Consider the following 18237-nt stretch of genomic DNA (forward strand, 5'->3'; position numbering starts at 1 on the left):
AAAACCAGTTTCACTGAAGTATACTTCGTACATGAACTATTTGTATTTAAGTTGAGCTTTAATAGCTCTTTTTATATTCTGGACCCAAGCCCTTTATCAGTTACATCATTTCTTAAGTATTCTCTCAGTTTGTGGCTTTTTAATTTTTTTTAGTGATATCTTTTAAGGTATTTGGTAGTTAGAATGAGAATGATCCCTGTCATTTAGGTTTGAATTCATGGTTTCCAGTTGGTAGAACAGTTTCAGAAGGATTAGAAGGCTTGAGGTTTCAAAAGATTCTTTCCAGTGTGTCACTGCCTCATAGTTGTGGATCCAGATGTGAGCTCTCAGCTGTTGATGCTGCCATGCCTTTTTTTTTTTTTTTTAAACCATTGTGGCCTCTTAACAGTGAAATCATAAGTCAAATTAAATGCTTTCTTTTATAAGTTGCCTTGGTCTTAGTGTTTTGTCAGAGCAACAGAAATGGTGGTATTTATGCAATTAATAGTTAATGGGGAGAGAGAGACATTTTGTTTAGTGTAGCTACTGAAAAAGTGCCACTAGATCACCAAAATAAAAAACATAAATAGAAGCAGTTTAGGAAGAGGAAAGGACCAGAGAGTACAGAGAGGAGGACAAAAGGGTAGCAGGGGTGAACATGATTGAAATATAAGTGACATGTTGGGAAATGTTCTAATGAAACCCATTTATTATGTAATTAATGTATGCTAATAAAACATTTTCACAAGAATTGTAAACATCACAAAATAAAAAAGATTGGTGCTTTTTGGCTACATATGAGAGGTGGGAAAAGGAGGATCAGGAGTTTGTGGCGAGTTCAAGGCCAGCCTGGATGACTGAGACCCTGTCTCTATAAAGCAAACAGATACTTTTAGTGGCAGGTCTAAGAAATATATGCCTGGCAGTAGGCTCTAAGATTCACTTCACTGTTTTCTTTGAAAAGTTTCATGATTTTTAAGTTCTTGCTATTTGGGACAACTTAATAGTGTGAAGTAAGTTTCTAGTTAATCTTTTCACATGTGGACCACATCTAGTTGCATCAGTATCTGGTTTGGCATCTTGTGATAATCAGCTGTGTGTAGATGAATGTGTTAATTTCTAACTTTGAAGTTTGTTGTCATTGATCTCTGTCTTTGCTAGTATCATATGACTACACTTTCGTTTTTCATGTGTGTGTGTGTGTTCATCTCTATATTTAAGCTAGAGGTTGCAGTTGAATGTCTTCTATCACTCTCTCTCTCTCTCTACCTTACCTTTGAGAATCTTTGATTGTCCTGGAGCTTGTCAGACTGGCTGACCACCAAATTTTAGGGATCTAACTGCCACTATCTTTCTGTACGTTGGGGTTATGGGCACATATTGCAAAGGTTTAATTTATTTGTGGGTGTTGGGATCTGAACTCAGGTCCTCATGCTTAAATAGCCATCTGAACTGAGCCATCTGAATGCCCTTTTCCTGATAATGATAGATTTTCCTACCGTATTTTAATAGCCAAATAACAATAGCTTCCTCTTGTCTACTTTTCAGAATTGAGGATTGAATCTAGAATCCCACACTGCTAGCAACCACTCCACCACTAAGCTGTGTTCCTAGCTCCTTTTTGTTTTGTTTTTTTCTTTTTATTTTGAAAGAGATGCCTAGACAGTTCTTGAACTTATGTTCCTCCTGCTGTAGACCCATGAATAGCTGGGATTATAAACTTGGCACCAGGCCAGGCAAACAGTGCGATCATGTTTATTAAAACAATGAAGAAAACTAAAACCACCATGTTGATAGTAACTAGGTGAACATCTTCCCAGTCATCTGTATAGACTACTTAATGCGACACGTGACTACACAAATTCTTCACATTCCACACAGGGCGGCACAATTGCCCACACTTGATCTTCCTGGGTTTTGACTTTCTCCTTTTTGTGAATACACTTACTGACAGCTTTAAAAGAGAATTGATAGTTTTTCTTAGGCACATTTGTAATTCTTTGAGATATATTTACTTATGAGATTAATTACTAGGTGTGTCTTTTGTTGGTGAAAGTAGAATTTACTTATTTTACTTTTGGGAAGATGACTTTAAAACAAATGTTCAAATGTGTATTTTATGAATGACATCCTGTGTGAAGCTTGAACAAAACTAATCCCCTAGTCCAATTTCAAACATAGGTTTTAAAAATCTGTTCTGAGTTTTAGTACTGTATAATTTTTTTTTTAAAGCATTTGGTGACAAGAAGTATAGATAGGACCAGAAAATCTATAAATGTGTAGGGGGAGAGAGTTCTGTTGTTATTGTGAAAACAACTCCTCTGTATGCTCAGTTTACCATGTGAATAGAGGAATGGCAGCCTTTGCTATATTGCATTTTGTGAGTTAATCCTGATACAGCCTAAGATAAGGTCCGAAACAGAGGGACTTTGGATAGTCAGTGAAGGTTAAATCCTGCTATCAGAAACTCCCCTGCTGTTCGAATTTTTCTTACATAGTATTTAGTATCATGAATATATGATTTAAAACTCCCCTCCTCTCCTCTCCCCTCCCCTTCCCTTCATCCTCCTCTCTCCTTCCCTTCCCCCCTCCCCTCCCTTCTCCCATCCTCCCTCTTTTCTTTTCTTTTGGTGGCAGGGTCTATGTGGCATGAAACTCACTATGTAGACCAGGCTGGCTTCAAACTCAGAAAGATCCACTGCCCTCTTGAGTGAGTGCTGGGGTTGAGTGAGTGCTGCCATATCTGGCCCCAGATTACAGGTTTTTATTGTCCTTTTATGGAAAATTTAGAAAACATAAAACATGTTACATAAGAAGAAATGAAAGTGAAACTCTTGTTCTGGATTTAGCCAACAGATGCCCCTTACTCAGATAAATTGTAAAAACATCTTGCAAGCCTTGGCTTTGTTGGTTTAATGGCAGCAGTGTTAAGCATGAGGCCAAAGTTTAGCAGACATGTGAACCACCAAATATCTTGGAGGTGAGCATTTGTAGACCTAGTGCTGGTGAGGCAGAGACAGGCAAGTCTCTGGAGCTCATTGACCAGTCAGCCTACCTGATTTAATGAACTCTTCACTGAGAGATTCTGTTTTAAGAGACAAAAGTGAGCAGGCCGTGGTGGCGCACTCCTTTGATCCCAGCACTTGGGAGGCAGAGGCAGGCGGATTTCTGAGTTTGAGGCCAGCCTGGTCTACAAAGTGAGTTCCAGGACAGCCAGGGCTATAAAGTGAAACCCTGTCTTGAAAAACAAAACAAAACAAAACAAACAAAAAAAAAAAAAAGAAAGAAAGAAACTTAAGAAACAAAAGTGTAGACATGTCAAGATGACTCAGTGGCTAAAGGCTCTTGGCCTCCAATCTCCAGAACTCAGATGAAGATAATGAAAAGAGAGAACTGACTCCCCAAAATGTCCTCTACCTACAAGTACACTCTGTGGAGTGAGTGCACACATAAGCAATAAATAAGGTACAGAAACATACAAAAAAGACTTAAAAATGTGGAGAGGTATTAAGGGAGCTACCACATACATATGTGTACACACCCATATAATTTTTAGAGAGAACCAGAAATGGATTTTAGGACTTCTTATATCTGTCTTACCTGTTGATAGGAAATATAACCAGAATGCTGGAGAGTAGGAATACTTTCAAAAAATAAAAGGTAATTTCATTGATGTACATATTAAATTAGAGGATTAAAGAAATGGACTGAGATGGAGAGTCTTTCATTAATATCATCGGGGTAAGTTGGAATTATGGAATAAAAGGAACAGAGGAACAGTTTTATTATAGAGGGAATACTTTGCAATAATAATAATGGAATACAAGGAACAGAGGAACAGTTTTATTATAGAGGGAATACTTTGCAATAATAATAATATTATTAACAACAACAACAACACTGGCAGACAGATCTTTGAGATTCAGGCCAGATTGGTGTACTTAGGAAGTTCCAGGGCCAGCCAGGACAACATAGTAAAACGCTGTCTCAAAAGAAGAAAACAGCCAGAAAAAACTTATCAGCTGTTCTTAGGTCCTTACATTGTTAAAATATGTGTCTGTTTTCTCTGTTCCTGGGAAGTCTCAAACTTCTTTTTGATATTTTAAAAAGTAATTGCTGTGGTGGTCGTGGGGGTTTCCCCCACAGTGTTGTGGTTATTTAATTTTCAAGTAGTGGAGGTCATGAGAAGTGGGCTTGTTTGTTACAATTCTTACTTAAAAATAGACCTTCAGTCTGTCTCTTCTCAAAGGTCTTTCTCTCTGATAATTGCTTTCAGAGCCTGGGAATATCTGTTTCCTAAAAACTTGGACCCAGATGCTTAGCATAGGAGTGGGCAGGCACTCTATAAATGGCTGCTAACGTTTATCTGAATAGTAGCTATTGATTATCATTAAATTATGCAACTCACATTTTAACGTGTTTCAGGTTTTAGTACAAAAAATGTAAGTAAATACTCCAGTAGGCAACATTGTCAATTATTTCCTGATTAGCTGTTGATTGTATACAATTGCCTGTGAGCTTAAAAATGTATGTGTAGGTAAAACACTTCTACATATACAATAAAGTAATTTTCTAAAAAATCATGAATCACTAGTCATTAATCTTTTGTCCATTTAGCATAATTACCACTTTCCATATTTAGGATTTCCCTACTTACTATACATATGTTTGAGATACAGCCTCATTGTGTAGTACAATTGGCTTTGAACTGAATCATCCTGCCTCAGCCTCCTTCCAGTTAGCATTACAGGCTTATACTCTTGGCCTGATATATAGTACATAGCTACATTTGAATGTGTCTTCTATTTTAATTTACAAGTTCAGGCTTGTAAATATGAAATTAAGATGTTTACTTCTTAGCAAGTAAAAACAAGAGGGTAAATAGAAGGCTCAAGCATGTACAGCAAATGAGATAGTTACAGTTGGAGAATTGGAGGAATTAGAGTGGTTTTTGTGTTTTTTAGTGGTATTGAGAAACCTCCATTGGTTTTTGAATTTTTTGTTGCTGTAGACTAGCAAAACCTGTTTCTTAACGAATTAAGTTTCATTTCATTATGTATTCCTTTGTTACAATCAAATGAATGGTGTTTAAAATGCCTGTTTTAGGGAGGAATATTTTTCTTTTACAGCTTAGGGGATATACAAATACAAAACTTCTCTTTTAAAAAGTACTTTACTAAATTTGAAGCACATAAAAATGTCTTTGCAAGTTGTTAGTGCTTGTGGTGTTTTTTTTTAACACAAGGCAAACTCAGAAATCTTTCCTTCTCTAGCTTTCTCTGACACTCTTTAGACATGATGAAATTATTTTTCATCTCTCTCCCCATACAGTTTAACCACAGAGCTTTAGCATGGCATTTTCTTTAATTACAGTTTGGTAGCAGTCTGTTTCCATGTCATTTCATAGACCATGAACATCTAGAGGCCAGGCTTTCTTTCACTCAGCGAGCTTTGATTTGCCTTGCATCTGGGGTGTATTGGAGGATCCTTATTGACTTTGTTGAATTTTAAGCACTTTGTGTTTTAGATTATGTGACAAGGCATTTTATTTTGTTGCTATTTTTATATATTTACCTTTCTGAGTCCATTTTGTCTGTTCTCACCCTGGCTTGCCTGTAGACTGATCTTACATCTCTCAAATAACTCTTGAGACATGACATTTTAAACAGTTTTTAAAAACATTGCTTTGATTGCTATCAAGACATGTAATAATAAATTATGTATTTCTGCAAAGTGATTGTCACAATTGAGTTATTTTGGCAGTCTGGGAAAACCAGCACCTATAAAGCCATTGTGGACACTTGGACTGTTTTAGTTAAGGGTTTTTAAAATTTTATATTACTTTATAATAGAAATTACATGTTTGTCCAAATTTTTTTCATATATCCGATACATATATGTTAATATCTCATTTTCCCACACAAATCTTTTTAGCAGAATGATCAGTCTTTGTGGCCTTAAGCATAGATAAGCCACATTTCTTCAAGTCTCTTCTATCATGTTTGCTTAGTCATTGATTCAGCATATTTGTACACATACTGGAGTCTGCAGTGTACCAGAGGCATTGTGCTTTAGGGAATGCAGTAACAATAAATGGATTCTGATTTCAACATTCATCAGAAAGAATGGAACATTTTCATGAGTGATGTAACAGTGGATCCTCAGCCTATACTTTGAATATGTTCTTGACTTACTTTAGTACTGTCTTGTTTTCTAAATTTGTTATAACTGTAGTCTGTTCTGTTAATCTAGTTGTCTTAGTCAAAAGTTCCATTGCTTTGAAGAGACACTATGACTATGGCAGCTCTTATGTAAGAAAGCATTTCATTGGAGCTTGATTGGAGTTCAGAGATTTAGTTCATTGTCATCATGGTGGGAAGCACAACACCTTGCAGGCAGACATGGTGATAGTAGTTGAGAGTTATACATTTTGATCTGCAGTCAGTAAGAAGAGAGATGGGAGGGAAAGATACATTAAAAAAAAAAACCCCAAAACAAAAAACAAAAATTGGGCCTGGCATAAGCACTTGAAACCCCAAAGCTCTCATCCCTGATGACACACTTCCTCTAACAAGGCCTTCATACCTTCTAGTCCCTATCAAGTAATGCCACTCTCTAATGACCAAGAATTCAAATCTAAGCCTATGGGGGTGGCCAGCATTACTATTCAAACTACCAAACTAGTGTTGACAGATTATTATGAACTCTCTGTCTGTCTGTCTATATAAAATTTCAACAGTAACTCTTTTAGGGTAAAATTTTTTTGAGGGGTTATTTCTGACCTGTGTGTTTCTGGAACCTGTTCCAGCATCAGGAAAAAAGTAAATGTTTAATCAGTATTGCTAATCATAGCACCAGTTCATTGAATTGTTTTGTTTTTGCTAAATGCTTAAAGTGCGTTTTTACCAAAGCTCATTAATCCTTGCATAGTGCTACAGGAAAACTATTAATTCCATTTTCCATATCAGAAAATGTATGTTTCAGAACTGTGTGACCTTGTGTTGCAGGTAGCAGTTGTCAAAACTAAAATTTAGATTGCTTTAGGGCTAGCTCAGGGGCAATAGGCCTCGCCTGGCATTTTTGAGGCCTAGAGTTTTAGCCCCATCACTGCAAAGAATTCAGAGTGGGGTGGGATCTAGCTGGTTTCAAAGTTTGGGTTAAATATTTTCCACCTTTATGTTGGTGCTGTTCAATATAAGTATGTATTGAATAGGGTACAAAAAATTGAAGATAAAAAGGCTCTTTCTGTCATTTGAGGCCTGTGGATTCCTGCTAGCAACAAGACTTTTGAAGGTAACTATGTCTAGAAAGCTGTGGTATAAAGCCAGTTTTGCTTGAATAAGGGGTCTCTGAAGCTCCATGGTACACACAACTTTTCCCAACTAAACAGGAGTAATCCTGGAACCTGTAGTCTGGGCTCATGGAAGTAGTGGCATAAATGGTGCCCATTTTTCAAGCATCCTCTCTACTGCCATGGGACACAATCCATGTGATGCTGAACCCTGCAAGGATTTAAATTAATAGAGAGTAAACCAATTAAAGTAGATTTGTGCTGTTTTGAAAATCAAATTTAGATAATTTTCATGAATTTGTCTTCCTTCAATAGTGTGACTGTTATGCTTTGAATGTAAAATGTCTTCCACAGACGAACACTGATCTCAAGCTAGTGGTGTTCTTTGAAGAGATTGTAGAATTTCAGGAAGTGGAGCCAGTCTGGTGGGGGTGGGTCACTGTAGGGTTGAGGATTGAGGGTTATCAACCGAGGTTTGTCACCCAAGTTCTGGCTACCATGAGCACCAATGCCAGACAAGCCACTGCTGCCACCATACACTTCCTGCCATTGAGGGTTTCACCATTTAAAATAGTGACAATAAAAAGTTTCTGCCTTTAGTTGTTTCTGTCAGATACTTGTCATGATGAGGAGTCAGTGAGTTTTCACTTAGTACTTGGGGTTTGCCTACTCAAGTAAAGAGCACTGACAAGAACAATAACAGATGCAAGAATAACTGTACAGCCAGGTAAGACTGCTTGGGAATTGCAGAGATTTCAGTTCTCTGGTGGTTGGAGTCCAAGAGCAAGGCCTACTGAAAATGGGAGTAGCTTTAAGTTGAACTTTAAGGGCAAAAATGTTTTAGAAGGAAGGTGCTGCTTTCCATGAGGAGGAGACGAATGTGCAGACTAGAAGTAGTGTGGCTGTTAGAGATGGTCATATCAGCCTTTAGAATGAGGTGTTCTAGAACCAGAGGTTCTTAACCTTCCTAATTCTGCAACCTCTTAATACAGTTCCTCATGTTGTAGTATCCCCCACCCTAAAATTGTTTTTGTTGCTATTTCATAACTGTAACTTTGCTACTCTAATGCATTGAAATGTAAATATTGGTGTTTAAAGATGGACTTAGGCAACCTCTGTGGAAGGGTGATATGATTCCCAAAGGGGTTGTGATCTACATTTTGAGAACCACTGTTCTAGACTATAAACACTAGTGTATATTATAGTCACTTGATCTTGAAAAGTGAAAATTCTTAGAAACAACTCATAGAATTTAAGAATTGGCATTTTCTGCAGATTTAGATGTATTCAGTCCCTGGTTTACTTGTTTAATTAACAAACACTAAATAGCATATGAAACACAGAATTTACTGAGCTCTTCCATCAGTAACCACTCCTTGATTCTGTCACTGCAGTCAAACTAATGGACAGATCTCTTACCCATTAAAAATTGATCCTGTCTCTTCAAAGTCAATCTGCCCTGTCAAAGCTCCAAACAACCACTTTTGTTGCTGTGATAAAATAATACAACCAAAACCAACTTGTACTAGAAAGTTTTCTTTAGTTTACAGCTTAAAGGGATAGAGTCCATAATAGTCACAGCAGATGACTGGAGCTGGAAGCTAGTGATCATACTGTTGGAATACCAGGAAAACAGGGAGTGTAACTACAAGCGGGCTGAGGCTATAAACACTGGAAGCCTGAGTATATAGCTGAGCATAAAATTGTTAAAAGATACACAGTGTTTTTTAGTTAATACAGTGATATGATTTGTGTGGTGACAGTTTATAATCCCATCGGATGCTATTTGATATTGTCAGATTTTGTAGTTATTTGTTCATGTGTGTCTGTATTATGCCACATGAGTACAGGTGCCTACAGAGGACAGGAGGGCATTGAGTTCCCTGGAATTGCCCTTATAGACAGCCTGATGTGGGTGCTTGGAACTACACTCCCATCCTATGGAAGAGCTATTAAATGCTCTTAACCACAGAACTGTCTAATAGTGTCAGATATCTTAATTTTTTATTCAGTCTAATGGTTGTAAAATGTCAAAACCAAAGATATTGTTTCTACTTGTTTATTTTTTTTGAGTATGCATGTTTAAAACTTTTTTTTTAAACTGTGGTTCATTTTGAAAATCAATTTTATTTATTATTCTATTCTACCAAACATTAGCAGGGGTTTTCGTATAGTTGATACTAATCCTTCCTCAGGTATATGTATTGCATCTTATAGTTCAGCGATTTACTGTTTGGTTTCTTTGAAGTGTCATGTTAAACAGTTTTTGTTTGTTTGTTTCTTTTGAGACAAAGTCTCACCTTGTATTCCAGGCTGCTTTAAATTCATAATTGTTTTGCCCTAGGCTTTAGCTGTGGACCACCATCTTAGTCTTAGAAGTTCTTGATAATTAGTTTGATTAAAGTGTTTTCATTGATAGGTAGTGCTTTTTGTAATTCTGTGAGCACCTTGCTGTGTCTACTTTGGGACCCTAAAGAAGTATTCTGAATTTCATTCCAAAAGTTGGGATTTTTCTGTGTGATTAAATCCCATGGGGTTTATTTTTATTTATGATATAGTATAGGCACTTTTTCTTATGTGAATAGTTCCCTTAAAAACTGATCAACAGTCTTCTTTCTTCAATGGTCTACATGTGCGAGCACACACTTCCTATTTTATATGTAGGTATGTGCTTGTTCTTAACGTGTGTATTCTGCTTTTCAATATTGTATTTTCTTTGTGTTGCTAGTTTGTCTTCATACCAGTACCATGATGTCTACTCTAGATTACTTTATATCCTGAAATCTGTTTGGGCAAGCTGACAACCTTGATTCCTTGGACATTTTGATTGTTCTTGAATTTTTTTTTATATAGATTTCAGAATTTGAAGTTCAAAAAAAAATCCTTTTGCAATTTTGGTTAAAAATGTCTTTAGGCTGGGCAGTGGTGGCATACACCTAATTCCAGCATTCAGGAGGCAGAGGCAAGCATGGATCTCTGTGAATTCAAGGCCAGCCTGGTCTACAGAGCTAGTTCCAGCACAGCCAAGGCTGCCCAGAGAAACCCTGTCTCAAAAAACAAAATCAACCAATCAAACAAAAGTCTTTAGTATTTATGTGAATTTGGGAGATATATGTCAATTGCTATCATGATATCCTCTCTCTTACGGACTTGGCCTCTTTGCCTGTGGCTTTTTCCATAATGTTTTATCTCTATGCAGGTAATTGCTCAGCTTTTGTTACATTTATTCCTTGTTCCAATTTTAATGCAAATTTGTATGTAGAAATAATTATTTCTCTTTTGTAGTTTGAGATAAGCATGGTAGGTATCCTTGTATTGGTAATATAATCATATCAAATGCTTGAGATCTAAAATAGTGTCTTTTTTTGTTTGCTTGTTTTATTTTATGTTTACTCTGTAAGTAGTTCTGATAGTGGGAACCAAAGGTTTTAGTTTTTCTTTAGGTGGGGGTGGGGTGGGGGAATTCTGGAGAGATGGCTTAGCACATACTGCTTTTACAGTACTCTTGTGATCTCTACGGGAACCTGCACAAACATGATATATATAAACATGCACACATACATAAAAAGCAAGTAATTTAATATTTTTAACCTTTTCCTCTTAACTTTTCACACCAGTTGTGACTTGAAATGTTATATAGGAACAGTGGGAGGCAGTTTTGTCTCACTTTAGGACTTAAGGGGAAAGCTTCTACTGTTTTGTTTTGTTTTTTTCTTACTCCCTCCTCCCCCCATTAATTTGTTTATTTTACATCATGATCACAGCCCACTCTCCTCCTAGCCCCCCCTCCAAGTAGCCCCTTACCCCAACCCCCTCCTTTTCTCCTCTGTGAAGGGGAGTCCTCCCCTGGATACCAACCCCCCCTGGCACATCAAGACACTGCAAGACTAGGCACATCCTCTCCTACTGTGGTCAGACAAGGCAACCCAGTTAGGGGAACAAGATCCACAGGCAGGCAACAGAGTCAGACAGCCTCTGCTCCAGTCATTGTTGAAGACCAAGCTGGACATCTACATATGTATGTGTTGGGGGGGGGACCTAGGTTCAACCCATGTATTTTTTATTTTAAGATTATGTTTATATTAGACTTTTGGTTGAATTAGATGACTTTATTGTTGCAAATTTTATTTTACTTATTTTTTTTTACCATAAAGTGACTATATTTCATTTGAGGTAATTTATACAGTTATTTTATCTTACTTTTTTTACTTTGTTAATTGGGTAAAGATAGTCTGTAGATAGACTGAACTCACTTTGCATTCCTGAAATAAGCCAGATCTTTTGTCGTAAATTAAAAACAAAGAAAAACTTTGAATTTAAAAATCAAAGTAGCATTTGGGATTATTACAGAACAAATGCAGTTTTGCATACTCTACATATTTGAGTAGCTATTTGATTTGTTACTTAATTGACCCTTAGGAAAATACTGTTTTCTTTGTATATAGAATTGAACTGTTTTTACTTGTCAGTGCCTTTTATTACTCATTATGTCATTACACTTGAATCATGTGTTTAGATTTTATAAGAGCACTTGAACATATCAGGTTGATAAAATGAACTGTACTACTCTACCTGATCTAAACACTGAACTTCTCAAAATTTGAACTTATAGAGCTTCAAAGCAGCTTAGTGTGTTTTGTGAGAATGTATCTTAGCTCTGCTTGCTCTGATTGAAGCACCTCCTCCAGAAGCCATTGTATAGTCTTTGGTTTATTGATCTTTACTCTAAAACATTTCTGAGTTGAGACTATCAGAAAAGTCCCACTGTCAAGTATCCACACCTGTAATTCCAGAATCAGGAAGGCATAGACAGGAGGATCCCTGGGGCTTGATCAGGTTGAAAATAAAATCTTAGTTTGTAAAGATTATATAGATAAATAATGGGCTAACTTCTGGCCTTGCATGTGTGCCAGGGTGTGGTGGCTGGTTTATATCAATTCAACAGCTAGGGTCATTGGAGAAATGAGAACCTCAATTGAGAAAAATTCTTCATAAAATTGGCCTGGAGTCAAGTCTGAGGGGCATTATCTTAATTTGTGATTGATGTGGAAGGGTCCAGCCCATTTTGGGTGGGTCCACTTCTGGGTTATTAGCTCTGGGTTGTATAAGAAGCATGCTGAGCAGGCATTAGGAGCAAGCCTGAGAGCAGCAACCCTCCATGGCCTCTATCAGCTTCTGTCTCCAGGTCCCTGCCTTGTTTAAGTTTCTGTCCTGACTTCCTCCATTGATGAACTACAGTGGAAATCAAGCCAAATAAACCCTTTCTTCCCCAACTTGCAATTGGTTTCACTGCAGTAATAGAAACCCTAAGATACCAGGCAAGTACTCTTGGAGCTGAGATTAGCTACATGCCCAGCTGATTGGATGAGATCATGTGTGAGTGCATGTGCATGTGCCTGTGTGTATTTTTTTTACTTGAAGTTCTTTATATATTCTAGATATTCATTCCCTGAATAATGGATAGTTGGTAAAATTTTTCTTCCATTTTGTATGCTATTTTCTCTTTTTGGGACATGGTCTGGTTCTGTAGCTTGTGCTCCTGGAACTCACTGTACTGTACAGGCTGACCTCAAACTCATGGCAATCTTCCGGCCTCAACCTCCCAGGTGCTTGAATTACAGGTCTATACTTCCACACCCAGCAAATATTTTGATATTGTCAATTTAAAAATATTAAAATATACTTGAAAATTAAAATTGATAATAATTTCCCTAAATACTCATTGGTTCCAAGGCCACTCCTGAAGATACCAAAATCTACAAATGCAAGTTCCTTGCATAAAATTGCATAGCATCTGGAAGTCATTTATATAATATAGTTTAAATAACGTATAAATTATGCATAATACCTAATACAGTATAAATGCTACATAATTATACCTTATCATTGTAATAACCACAAGGAAAGCTGCATACATTTAAAACATAAACAATTTTTGTCATCCATGAATAGTTTTCATCCTAATTTGTTAGGCTCCACAGTTGGTTGAACCTTTGTATACAGAATCCGTGGTTATATTTTATATACCTTGATGATAAGGCCATTGTATAGTAGTAATCATGGTATAAAATGCATTGAATGCCAAGATTTTTATTCAGAAATTTGAGTGCTGGTGTATCTTCAACATGGTTATTTTTAACAGTATAATAATACTAATGTGATGAAATAATATATATCTTATTCTATTTTTAATGATAAATAAGACCAGTTATGACCATGTTCAATAAAACATCATCTTCATTAATCCTCATATGTTCTTTGAGATTATATTTGCTGTTTTACAAATAAAGGAAACTTATGTGCAAGTGTTCCCTTTACACACAGTGAAACACTCAACAAAAATTAATTTAAATAATTGAAACTCAACTCTACTTATTCCAGAACCCATGCATTAAATCATGCTGTAGTACTTCTAGTTTATTTTTAGGGAGTGTGTGTGTGTTTACTGTTTTCTCTACTTGTTCTAAGTTATTGTAAGTTTTCCTCCTGACTATGAATATTGAAGAACTTATTTAAAACATTGGTATATTCTTTACTTTTAGTTAAATTTATTTTTGTGTGTAAGAGTTCATGGAGTTCAATAGGGTGTTGGAGCCCCTGAAGCTAGACTTACAGGGGGTTGTAAGCTGCCATGTGCTTTCTGGGTGCCAAACCCAGGTCTTCTGTAGTGACAGTAAAGCACTTGTAACCACTCAGCATCTCTCCAGGACTCATTTTAGCTTTAAATACCTGGTAACAGCTTTTTATCACGAATTTCTTATCACCCTTTAAATTACTCCAGTAGTCAATACGACAAGTTTTTTGAGATTTAGTTCTGAACTGGCTGCAAAGGGTCTCAGTTTTCCATGATATTATTCTAATATTACTTATTAAAGAAATCTTTAGAATATTCTTTTTTTTGAACATGCTTTTTTTTTTTAAAAAAAGGATATTTTCTTTATTTACATTTCAAATGTTTTCCCCTTTCTAGGTCTTTCCTTCAGAACCCCCCTATCCCATTCCCCTTCCCCCTGACTCTTTGAGGGTGCTCCCCCTCCCACCCACGCACTCCCATCTTCCCACCCTGGCATTCCCCTACACTGGAATACCCTTAGGCCCAAGGCCTCTCCTCCCACTGATGTCCAACAAGGCCTTCCTCTGCCACATATGTGGCCAGCACCATGGGTCCCTCCATGTGTATGGTGGTTCAATCCCTGGGAACTCCGGATGGTCTGGCTTATTGACACTGTTACTCTCTCCATGGGGCTGCAAACCCCTTCAGCTCCTTGGGTCCTTTCTCTAGCTCCTCCACTGGGGACCATGTGCTCAGTCCAATGGTTAGTCCTGAGCATCTGTCTCTATATTTGTCAGGCTCTGGCAGAGCCTCTCAGGAGACAGGCTTCCATCAGCAAGCACTTTCCAGCATCCACAATAGCATCTGGGTTTTGTGGCTGTATATGGGTTGGATCCCCAGGTGAGGCAGTTTCTGGATGGCCTTTTCTTCAGTCTCTGCTCCACACTTTGTCTCTAAATTTCCTCCTGTGAGTATTTTGTTCATCCTTCTAAGAAGCACTGAAGCATCCACATTTTAGTCTTTCTTTTTCTTGTGCTTCATATGGTCTGTGAATTGAATATTGGGTATTCCAAACTTTTGGGCTAATATCCACTTATCAGTGAGTACATACTAGAATATTCTTGAACTTATATTTCCTTTTCCAACTTTTCTTTTCTCTCTCTCTCTTTTTTTTCCCCCCCGAGACAGGTTTTCTTTGTGTAGCCCTGGCTGTCCTGGAACTCACTTTATAGTCCAGGCTGGCCTCGAACTCAGAAAGCTGCCTGCCTCTTGAGTGCTGGGATTAAAGGCATGCGCCACCACACCGAGCTTTTTTTTTTTTGGTTGCATAAAATTTTTTATAGGTTAGTATCTTAGTTACTTCTCTATTGCTATGTTGAAATGCCATGACTGAGTCAACTTATAAAAGAAGACAATTAATTTGGGGCTAAAAGTTCAAGAAGGTAGTACAGTCCATGACTATCATGGTGGGGAGCAAGGCGGCAGGCAGACATAACTTTGGAGCCATTTCTAAGAGTTTACATCTGATCCACAAGTATGAGTGAAGGAGAACAGGAAGAGGACTGCACTCAGAATGGTGTGGGCTTTTGAAACCTCAAAACCTACCCTCAGTGACATACCTTCACCAAGGCCACATCTCCTATTCCAAGTAGTTTTACCAACTAGGGCTATTCTCATTCAAACCGCTACAGTTTGATTCTTCTCTCTGAAGAAGTATAGGATATTTTATAGTATTTATTGTCAGACTTTTGAACCTCGTCGGTGGCCCATTAATCAATCCAAATGCTCCTTTCTGTTTCTAAGATGACTTTGAAAGTTGTTTCCCTGATTGTCAAGGAAACCATAAAAACATTGAGTTCAGTTTTATCTTGTGCCTAGGTTTTGTAGCTAGTTATTGAGTACTATGTAGCTCTAATACAGTGACCAAATGCTCTCAAGTCACAACTTTTTATGCCTTAGCTTTTGCTGGAGGCTAAGAAATGATTTTTAATACTTGGTTTGTAGATACTAAGTGGTACTTGGATTACCCAACTTAAATATTGCCTAGTATTTATGACTTGATGTTTTGTTCCAAAGGTAAATATACTTGCTGGTGTTTTATCAGATATTGGTTTATTAAGAGCTTGACAATATGACTTCAAATTTCCTCATGGTTTTATTCATGCGGTTCTGGTTTGTCTCTGTGGTTTATTAAAGTGGCTAGCCAAGAAGCCACTTATTTCTGGGTAGCTGCAATAGTTAGGGAAAGTTTTTCTTGTTTTTCTTGTTTTTGCAAGAAAAAGAAAGTAAAATTGTTCATTCCATTAGTATCAATAACATTGATCCAAGAAGCTTTCTTGTGGATAACCACAGTGATGTTAGACTTTGATCATGAGTGGCTCACGTATGCAGATGGAAACGAATGATTTAGAATTAATACTGTAATACATTTTAGATAGTGGGAAGTCTGAGACAGAGGTTTCAGATCAATGGATTAATAACTAAAGATAGTTTGCAGAGTATTTTGTTTGCTTTACTATTGGATAAAACATACAAATATGTGCAATGCCCTAGTTAGCACTTTTTTTTTTAAACTTTTTTTTTCTTCCCTTTTCTTTTCAAAACAGGGTTTAGCCCTGGCAGTCTAGAACTCACTATGTAGACCAGGCTGGCCTCGAACTCAGAAATCCGCCTGCTTCTGCCTCCCACCTAGTTAGCACTTCTACTTAAAGTGGTCACAGCTCTGTATTTGCTGACTTGTGACTTAATGTAGAACTTCAAGAGTTTATAGATTTAATACAACTAATGGGATGAGGCTTTTAGAGTAGGAGGACATGGAGTGCAAAGAAAGAAGTGGAAAGGAACCCAGAATTTAACTGGAGAACCTGGGAAAGCTGATTTGTCACATGAGATGGAGGTTGCTTCAAGTGATCAAATTTGAGTAATAAAAATGAAAAGCTCAGTTTGGGACATGTAAAGTGTGACTATCTGTTGGAAAAACTGAGTAGGTGTTTACAGTGTGAGTACCAAGTTAGACCCAATGTGAAAGCTTGAGCTATCTAGCTGTTCAGAAAAATTGTGAGACAGAATGAGATCCTGAAGGGAGCAAAGAACCTAAGACTATATGCCCTTGGTACGACAATTTCCAGAGTTTGAAGGAAGAGGAGATCAAGAAAGGAGATTAAGGACTGTCCAATGATGTAGGATGGTTTAGAAGGGAAATCACCTGGTTTGACCTCAGAAATAGCACAAGACAGACAGGCTTGAGTGCAGGGGTCTTTTTGGGGTTCTGTTACTAAGAAATAGTTGGAAGGTGGGGAAAAGTAAAACGGGAAGAAAAGACTATTCAAAGATGCATTATTGAGCAGACCATCTATGAGCAACTGACTTACTCTTGAAGAAGTCTTTGTAAAGAAAGGAAAACTATGCCGTCAAATAGGAGCCAAGGAGAGTATTTATCTTTCAGATCTCCTCTCCTGTTGGTCAAAAGTTGTCTATAATGTTAACACTTTTACTTTCTACGTTTGTTTCTCTCTCTGGATTCAGAATTTTATGGACATTTCTTAGGCAAAAATATTGTGGAGTCTATGAGCCACAGGAAATGCAATTGAGATTCCATTGGAGTAAGATGTCCTGTGTTGCCCATTTGCTGTGCTGTCTCTTCGATGGTGGTCAAAATCACAATAGATGGCTAGCAGAAGTCAGTAGAAAAAGACTCATTCTCATCTTCTTGGTCTTCCTTCCTTTTAGCGAGCACTGCAGAGGCTGATTCCTGAGTGACTTGGTCTTCTTCTCCAAGGGTCAAGTTGCTTTAGTTGATTTATCCTTTTTGTGGCTTAATTGCAGTAGCTGCTGGCTTAGTTGGCACTGGATAAGAAAAGACACTATTCTCATTACTAGGTCATTGATATTTGTCCTCTTGTTTGCACTATGAAGTGGTATCCATAGGGCTTTATGGTTGTTAGGATTAGTTTCTGGCCCGTTCTTTACCTCTTCTCCCCATGGTAAGTTTAACACACTGTTCTAAAGTAAGGAGTAAGCAGTCAATGCTTAGAGTTCTGCAGAGCTGTCCTGCATCCCCTGTAGAAGGCCTTTTCTTTCCCACCCCTGTCCCCCTTTAAAAAAAAAAAGAAAGCAAGCAAACAACTGATTTGGAAGACTTGGACAAATGGACTTTCTTTGCAGTTTTTGCTTCCTTCCATCTGTTGACTGACTTAATTAAAATCAGAGACATATTTTAGCATGTAGGGGACAGTGTTAAGCATAAGATCATTTGCCATCTGGGAACACAGTGCCACATGTCCTCAAGATGCTACCCAGTAATATTTCATGGAAATTGTGTTTTTTAAATCCAGGACTCCTGAGTTCTAAAATAAACTATCAAAGAAAGAAATCTCCACATAGAAGTCAGCGGTTAGATAATTTTATACATGAC

The 18237-nt window shown here is 37.4% G+C and overlaps 1 protein-coding gene across 10 annotated transcripts in view; it reads left to right on the forward strand.

Annotated features, from left to right (window-relative positions):
* Nucleotides 1–18237, forward strand: part of Cyrib (CYFIP related Rac1 interactor B) — a 133174-nt gene that overhangs the window by 69971 nt on the left and 44966 nt on the right. The gene's annotated exons all lie outside the window — the stretch shown is intronic.

This window comes from Mus caroli, unplaced genomic scaffold, assembly GCF_978045245.1.
Source record: "Mus caroli unplaced genomic scaffold, Mus_caroli_1 scaffold_16, whole genome shotgun sequence".
In the NCBI taxonomy this organism is placed as follows: domain Eukaryota; kingdom Metazoa; phylum Chordata; class Mammalia; order Rodentia; family Muridae; genus Mus; species Mus caroli.